At 42.4% G+C, this 9,257-nt stretch overlaps 1 protein-coding gene across 1 annotated transcript in view; it reads right to left on the reverse strand.

Annotated features, from left to right (window-relative positions):
* The window catches only part of Rai2 (retinoic acid induced 2), a 62,502-nt gene that overhangs the window by 34,413 nt on the left and 18,832 nt on the right, over positions 1 to 9,257 (reverse strand).

Below are 9,257 nucleotides of genomic sequence, written 5' to 3' on the forward strand. Positions count from 1 at the left end.
AAGTGCTGTGCCATATAGCAAGTTACAATGCCTGAGAATGAATTACTGATACATTCAATAGCACGGATAATCCTAGAATACATTACCCGGAGTGAAATAAACCAAACGAAAGCAAATGGTGTTCAATGCAATTTACATGAAGTCCAAATTCAGGCAAAAATCAATCTTTCCTATTACAAGTCAATATAACCTTGAGGATGGGACGATGGAGGTGTATTGGTTAGGAAGTGAGGTTTTGCACTTTGGTGGACAGGAATGTTGTATATTGGCTCACTTTACTGACTTTATAGTTTAAAAATCAAACAAAAGAACAGAAACAACAAAGGAGATGCTTGCTGTAGCCCTGACTCAGGAAGTTATGTCACTTAACCCCAGTGAAAGCATTCTTGTCTCCTCTGGAAATCCATTATTCTATCTACCTGCGTTGGCTGTCAAATTGAGTTAGAGGAAAGTGCGTGGGACAGTTGTTTAATCTCGTTTGTTAAATGCATGCTCGACAAAGGCAATGCTGTCAATCTCTGTGAAATTAAAGTTTATCAAATGAAGGAAATGGAAAAAGAGCAAGAGAGAGAGAGAGAGAGAGAGAGAGAGAGAGAGAGAGAGAGTTTATAAATGTCAAATTTCAAATATCTTTCTAGCAGCTGTATCTTTCAGCCTATTAGTCAAGGGCAGGCACTCAGCCAGCTATTTGTTGGATTCAACCTTCCTGTGCATGCTCATTTCAAAGGTCAGGTATATGTTAATTTACTACCTGGCTATTATTTAAGAAGATTTTATTACATCATTTGATGTTGATTTATTCCTTTCCTTCCTCTAGGATCCTAGATCACCCAATGGCAGAGTAGCTCTGAGTAAGAGACTGTAGTAATTACTGTTGGCAGGTTTCAAATTAAACATGAGCACGCATAAGCAATAGGCTTGGGTCAGACATGATTACGATCACCATTTGTGGATCTAAATGAAAGAAGTGGTTTAAGCAAAAATTGTATTTTTTTTTAACCGAGACGAGGAGACAGCAAGTAAGAGCGCTACCCACAGCTGCTATGTATAAATAATTGCTAACAAGACCAATAAGCACATGGTGACTTTGACAATGTCTAGGACTTTATCACCTGACACAACTTCCTTTTTGTCCTGGGGTAAAGCTAAAGGTTCAATTATTTCATAATAAACCAGTGTGGTTTCACTTTGTGTGCAGTGTGGGAGGACAACAGTATTCTAAAACTAGAATAATAAGGGGAGAGAGTAAAAACAAGGAAGAGGTTAAGGAGAAAACAAAGCAGGAAATGCCCTGCACCGTGCAATGAGGAAATAACATATTCTACGTAACAGCCTAGAGGTTGGGGGGATGGGATGTGAACGGAGATGATCCGGTGTGTCCTGCCAATTCATTGGGCAGTAGACCTGGAAAAAGTTTTTTTGTGGGGAAAGAAGCTCAGGGAAGACCCAGAAAGGTGAGTGGCAGAATGGTGCCTGCAAGAAGAGGGCACTAGAGGGATAAAGCCCCAGAAAAGCACTCGCTTGCTTTCAGATGAACATCTCAATGCCTCATTCATTTTTTTCCAGTACCTGTAATCTGTGAGCCCACCTCCAAACATGTGAAAGTTTCAGAAAAGGACGACTCAAGCACAAAATCATCAGTGGGCCGTCACTATTGTTCTTCTGCTCAGATGTCACATTCAGGCGCCCCTCTACTGCCATTCAGAAATCTATTAGCACCAGAGCAGAGTCAGGAACTCCTGTGACCTACTTTTATCAGACAGTGGATGCTTCTAATTCTGCAATCAGTGAAACAGAAAAAAAAAGATTAGGACATGTGTGTGGTGTTATGCTGGATCAGACCAGGTAATTACAGCCACTGGGGAAAGGTTAATAGAATGCCATTTAAACGGCTGTGTGCTTCCAAGTTTGTCCCAGATGATGAGGGACACCAGGCAAATGAGAGCCCCAGAACATTCTGTAGCCCAGGTTTATCTTTGCCCTCAGGTCTATCCTCTATAGGTCTCTTGATCTAGCTGTGCCCTGAGTGTGTACAAAACAAACTCCAGTTTGAATCTTGCAGTCTCCAAATGCTGTAGGCCTCCACTGCTCCAGTCCCACGCTGAGGTAGGTCATTGTTCTTTACCTTGCAAAACTATGAACTTAGAGTCCAATCACTGAAACATTGTAGCAAATAATATCTGGTCCCTTAGCCCCACTGTCCTCCTCTGTTCGTTTCTTAAACTTTGTGGGAAAAAAATCCTCCTTCAAAGAACTATTTAAAAGGAACCAGACAAATTGCTTTATGGATTGTGATTTTTATCTTCAAAATGTTCATATCTACATTGTAGTTGCATCTTGGAAAAATGAAAGAGAAAAAAATCATTCTAGAGTCTTCTGTCCTAAGGTTGGGTATGGTAGTACCCAATAAGCAAACATTAGCATCAGCACTCAATTCACAACCCACGGAATCTGAAGCAACCGCTGGCTCTTCCAAAGACTCCAGTGTACACCCTAAGAGTAATTAATCACTGTATATAGTGGTTCCATAGATACTGAATACATGTTCCCAATCCAAAAACTTGGGAAGTAGAGACAGGAAACATTAGGGCAGACTTGACCCCATAGAACAAAGTGAGTTACAGGCCATTCTGGAATACATTATAACCTGTCTCTCCAAAGAAACTAGAGAAAGACAGAAGGCAGGAAGGAGGAAAAGGCAGGAGGAAGGGAAGAACAGAGAGACAGGGAAAAGGAGAGGGAGACATGGAGAGAGGGAGAGAGGGAAGGGACAAAGTTTTTGCCTTCAACAAATCGGAACTATTTATTTGGTTGTGTTTGGCTCATTTTTCTAAGGAAATGCTTCTCATGGTAAAGATAGAGTTTTTCCCCTTGCTTTATAAGGTATTTTTACTATGTTTAGAATCCTCTTAAGTAGCAATGTCCATGCCCAACCCCCTCCTCCCTCTATCCCTTTCTAATCCCCCATGTCTTAAGTGATTCCATTTCCTTACACTTTTCTGTGGTCATGCATCCATTATGCACAGTATTGGTAGTGACAGTGACAAGGAGCAGTGGGACCAAACCTGTCTGCCTTCATTGTAGCTTGAAAATTAAATACTATTTATTATTGTCCTCCCCTAGGCCACTCAGTAATTACCAACTTCTCTACAGCAAAGATACTTGGAGGTGACTTAACCTTAGGGCAGATGATGCAAAGGACACCATGGAATTTTCAAACTTCCCAAGCCAAACTAAACCACATTCCATGTGAGAACATTTCTCCTTGGAGATGGACCGTAGTTGTACTTGGGAGGGATTCCCCCAAGTGAAATGCTGTCTCTAAGATCCCAGAAGTGCCTGTGGAAGAGTAGGGACCCAAGTCAGGAAAGGAAGATAGCCTAGACTGGTTGTATCAGTGAGTAGCTAACTGCTATCGGTCACGGGAACGTCAGACTTCTCTGATCTGAGAAGTAAGAATCTGGGGCATTTGTCTTACAATTCCATTGCAACGTTGGGTGAGGGCTGCTCCAGGGGTCATAAGCTACCAGGGATCTTACTTGTCTTATGTATGGACCAAGTATGCCTCAGGGCCATTCCCAAAGTCTTAGAGTAGAGCTGCAAGAGTACCCAACATCCAATACGTGAACATTAGCATTAGCACTCAAACCACAACCCACGGAATCTGAAGTAACCACTGGCTCTTTCAAAGACCCCAGTGTACACCCAAGGAGTAATTAATCACTGTATATAGTGGCTCCATAAATTCCTAAACCCCATGAGATGATGTCTGTTTTGCAGAGGAGCTCTAGATCCCAAAGAGGCTGTCATCATTCCTTGTACAATGTTTTGTCTCCTAAGGGAGATAAGTAGTCACTTTCAAGACTTTCTTTCTGGGAAGCCTGCTGGGGTATTCAGGGGTTTTGTTGTTGTTACTGTTTGATTTTTGGCAAGGGGTTATTTTTGCAAGCTCTATATTTGTCGAAATGCTATCACAGGCAACATTAAGACAGCTCTACATATGGCCACCAAAAGACATGTTCAAGAATAATCTTAGCAGCTTTATTTCCAATCGCCCCAAAACTGGAAAGCACCCAGATGTCCATGAGCATGGAAGTGGATAAACAAACTGTGATACATACATATAATAAGACACTATGCAGTAATAAAAAGAAAGAAACTCTGAGCACAAGCAACACACATTCACATGCATTATCTAAGTGAAAACAGCCAGCTACAAGAGGCTGCACATTTCATGAGTCCATTTCTACAAAAACAGAGAAGAGACAAAATGATCCAGAGAGACAGAAGTCAGAATAACATTTGCTTTCACAAGTTCTTGGCTACAGTGAGGTTCAGGAAAACTTTGGGGTGTTCTGGAATGAGACTCTTTTTTTGGTTTAGGGGTTATTACATGGGTGAGAATGTGTGCACTCAACAACCATCAGTTCTTAATGTTTGTACACAGTTGAAGAATACTTGCCTAGCATGTGCAAGGCCTTGGGTTAGATTACCACCAAGCCACACCTTATTATATTAGTTAAATATGTTAGTTAAAACCATCTCATAAGAAAATAAAATGGTAACAATCGAAATGTAAATAAGAAATACTCAAGTTAATAAAGAAAAAAAGGAAAAAAAAAGAAAATAAAATGGGATCTGTTGAAAGAGTCAACGGGTAAAAATCAGGCCACTCTGGAGGATGCTCTAATCCCCTCTCTAACTGTGACCAATGGAAAATTAAGCCCTTCACTAGACCTTGGCGTTGGAGGAAGAACCTAGCTCAAATGATTCTCTAGGGTAAAGGTAGCATTTTCTTTGTAACAGACAACAATGAAAGCAAATGAGCATGTATTTGATAGGCACCACAAATGGTATGTTAGATTTAATATATTCCCCTTTAAAAACACCCAAATATTCATACATCATTCCATCCACATACACTGTACCCCATGTTCCACGCTAGCTTAAAATGTCACACACACTCTTCATTCTCCCACTACGGCACACCTTAAATGGGCACATACAGCACTGTACACAATACATACGCAGAACATAGAACATTTGGATACATAGCCCTTGAGCTTCACACACACACACACACACACACACACTCACACACTCACACACTCACACACACTCACGCACACACTCACACACACACTCACATACACACACTCACACACACTCACACACACTCACACACACACTCACATACACACACACTCACACACACACTCACACACACTCACATACACACTCACACACTCACACACTCACACACACTCACACACACACACTCACATACACACACTCACACACACACTCACACTCTCACACACACACTCACACTCTCACACACACTCACACACACACTCACACACTCACACACACACTCACACACTCACACACACACTCACACACACTCACACACACACTCACACACACACTCACACACACACTCACACACACACTCACACACACACACTCACACACACTCACACACACACTCACATACACACACTCACACACACACTCACACACACTCACACTCATACTCACACACACACTCACACACACACTCACATACACACACTCACACTCACACACACACTCACACACACTCACACACACTCACACACACATTCACACTCACACACACTCACACACACTCATACACACACACTCACACACACTCACACACACACTCACACACACTCACTCACACACACACACACACACTCACACACACACACACGCACACTTATATATATATAGTAGAGGCAGGGCCTGCTCCTGCAAGGGTCTACTTTAAGCTGTCACAGCATTGTCTGGGTAATCATCTCCTTCCTCTCTCTGCTACCATGACCCCTGTCATCATCATTATCATCGCCATCATCATAGTTCCTGGAATAACCCTTGTGGACAGAGACGCCTCAGAGCACACACAGCTGGGCACATAAAGCCATCTGCCTGGAGCTACCAACCAAACATGAAATCTGTCCAGACATATCAGGTTTATGTCTTCTTCCACATAATGAGTATCCTGCAACCCTCAGCTTCAGCTACAATAGGAATGTTGCAGTGACAGCTAGCCTAGACACTTTGCTCCCTCTCTCTCTCTCCATCTGACAGGCCACTGCTAGTAGAAGCCTTGCTTCACATCCATGTACCCAGATCAGCCCTGACCTTCCAGACAATGATGCCTGATTTCTAGAATTATGTAGAGAAACCAGCCTATACTGGAAGGTGCCAATTCTCTCCCTTCGGGATGTCAATGCCTCCTCTCTGTTATCCTGTGTCACAGGCCTGGAGCACAGCTGCAGCCTTCAAACATTCTGGACACCCTTTCTTCTGGAAAACTGGGTGAGATTCTCTTTCAAGAGAATGAAAGAAAAGAGCTTAGCATGCTGTCATACTGGTATAATTTTCATCACTTGGGAGGTGGAGGCCAGAGGTTTGGGAGCAGAAAATCAGTCTTGGTTACATAGTGAACTTGAGGATAGCCTAGGCTGCATAAAATTCCCATTTCAATGAAGGAAAGAAGGAAAGGAATGTGTGAGGGAAGAAGAGAGAAAGGAAGCAAGGAGAGAAGAGGGAGGGAGGGAGGGAGGGAGACAGGGAAGAAAGGAGAGAGGCAGGGAGGAAAGGAGAGAGGCAGGGAGGAAAGGAGGGAGCGAGAGACCAAGGCATTTATCCTAAGGCTCCCCACCCGTTTATAAATGTCTGATTCTTAGAAGTAACTGTCCTCTGAATCCAGGCAGAAGATTCAACATCGAGTGCCACTATTGAGTAGCTGTGGCCCATGGTAATGTGACAAAGTGTTTTCCTTTCTTCCATTGTTAATATGCCTCACCCAAGAGCCACTTCTCTGTGCCAACTGTGGTGGGCAAGTCTCAACGCTTTCCTACTCGGAGTTGTATTTATAGCTATAAAATGAGTGAGGGCACCTTTGCAGAACTCAGGAAAGGATTATTATTGCTCTAACAATTCCTGATCTATGCATACATACAATTGCTGATAAAGGCCTTTACCTTTAAAACACAGACACTTTAAAACAAAACCCAATAAAGACTTAGTTAAGACAGGGCAAGCTATCTCACAAATAGATCCAAACTTGCAATGGAAATTACATCCAAACCGATATGGAAGCTTATTTCATGCTTAGTAACAGTCCAGGGTGGGCGCTCCACACCAAGCAGTTATGCCGTGAAATGACACTCTCTAGGCAGAGAAGGCACTACCATCTTTGAAATTAGTTTCTAAGATGTTCATGAGACTTTGTTTCTTTCCTCTCTGACAATCAGCAGATAAGAAAAGAGCTTGGAAGAAAACTTATGGTTGAACTGGAGGTGACATATTATCCCCATTTCCATTCTTTTGATCAGAACTCGGGCATGCATTATATATGCAACAACACGGGAGGCTGGGAAATGCAGTCTAACTGGGTGTCAAGGGAGATGTACAAAATATGCTTTGGCACCTAACCAGCAATCACTACCACTGTGAATTAGGGAAGGAAGCCTAGCTCAGTGATTGGGGGTTTATTTGTGGCCAGTCTCAGAAATGCTGATACTATTAAGGAGGCCATTGCTCTGCGAAGCTTGGCTCTTTTCTTTACCGATATTTTATGTTTTTGTCTTTAATTATCATTCTGGAAGAACTCTAAGGAAACATCTCCTAAAGACTCTCTTTATTATCCAGGTTGTCCTGCCATTGTCTGAGATAAACCTAAAAATCACTGGGAGCCCCCAGCTCTGACTTTCACAGGCTTTGAGATGCTGTCAAAAATAAATGCCAGCTCATCAGATTTTGTGTGAAGGAGATGTCAGCATACATAAAACTCAAGCTAAAAGTGCAGACAAGAAACTACTGCACACACGTTACCACCTCTCCTTCAACAAACTTTACATGCTATCCAGTGAGTCCATGAACTTAATCATCAAAACTAAGAGGAAGTACTTTTCCCCTTAAGCCAGCACTTGGCAGGATCAATCCTTCTGTGTCTGTATGCCGTGGGCTTACACTGTAGATTCAAGTGCTCAAGATAGAATTCTAAGCTTCGGTTGCTTATTTTTCTTTTCATTTAGGGAATCCCACAAAGTCCATAAGGATAATTGATATCAGGGAAAGATGAGCGCAATGTGATATATTTCATTCATTCATTCATTCACTCATTCATTCATTCATACTGACTGAATCAGGGTACATTGAGTAATTCTTTAGAAATAGGCACTGTGAGTCCCAGCCTGAAGACACCATGATGGAAAGCACATCCTCTAAGTGCTGAGAGAATTAGCTATAGGAGTGCACAGGTGCAATGTAGCTGCTGTCTTGCTGTGGAGGAAGCATGTGCAATCACAGCAGGAGACCAATAAAAGATGATTAGAAAGACCCCTCAGTTATTTGCTATTTCTCTGATTTATTTGTCACGGAGACACAAAGTTAGTCACCAGAAATCTTCATGTGTTTGCTAGATTAAATGAGTGGGCATGTTGAGAGAAAGGCAGTGCTCCAGGATCTCTCACATGCTTTATTTGTTGGATCCCTCCTGTAAACTAGGCATTGTGCATACTTGTAAGTCATCCTGCCAGGCAGGCATTGCCACTGCCTGTTGGATAGCGGCATCATTGAGGCCCAGAGAAAGACACTTGTTCCCTTATGTACTGCTCTGAGAATTCCATCTGTCTAGCTCCAAAGGTAGGGCGGGGCCTTTCCTCCTTTTCCTACTTTCTGTCATGGGAAGTAAAAGCGAGTAGACCCAGTCTGTCAAGAAATAACTACAGCACAATCTTACTACTATGGAAAGATAGTAAGGGGTAGTGAGAAGATGTCAGCCTCAGGAGACAAGGCATATACCCCAAGACTAATGTGAGGATAAGCTGTCATCATTCATTAATTCAACAGGATTTACTAAGAAACTCCTAGGTGCCAGGCGCTGTTCAAGGTGCTGAGGGATTTGATAGTCACCGATATTAAGGTGCTGGCAATAGAAGAGGGGAAGACATTTGCTAAACATTTTGGTCGTACAAGTAAGGCAATAGGCCAGGTACCACTTCATTCTTCATGATGATGATTGGGAAAATGTGTTTTAGCAGAGCTCTGAAGTACATCAATTTAATTACAAGGAGACTTTGAGTTGTAGGATATATTTTTCAAACTCTTGGAGAAGGTAAAGGGTATGTGGTGTTGGGGAGGGGGGAGAGGAGACTCCAAGGACATGAAACAAAAATACTGATTGAGACAATCTCTTGGTGGCAGGATTACGAATTGTATTC

The sequence above is a fragment of the Rattus norvegicus genome, chromosome X, assembly GCF_021556685.1.
Source record: "Rattus norvegicus strain SHRSP/BbbUtx chromosome X, alternate assembly SHRSP_T2T, whole genome shotgun sequence".
In the NCBI taxonomy this organism is placed as follows: domain Eukaryota; kingdom Metazoa; phylum Chordata; class Mammalia; order Rodentia; family Muridae; genus Rattus; species Rattus norvegicus.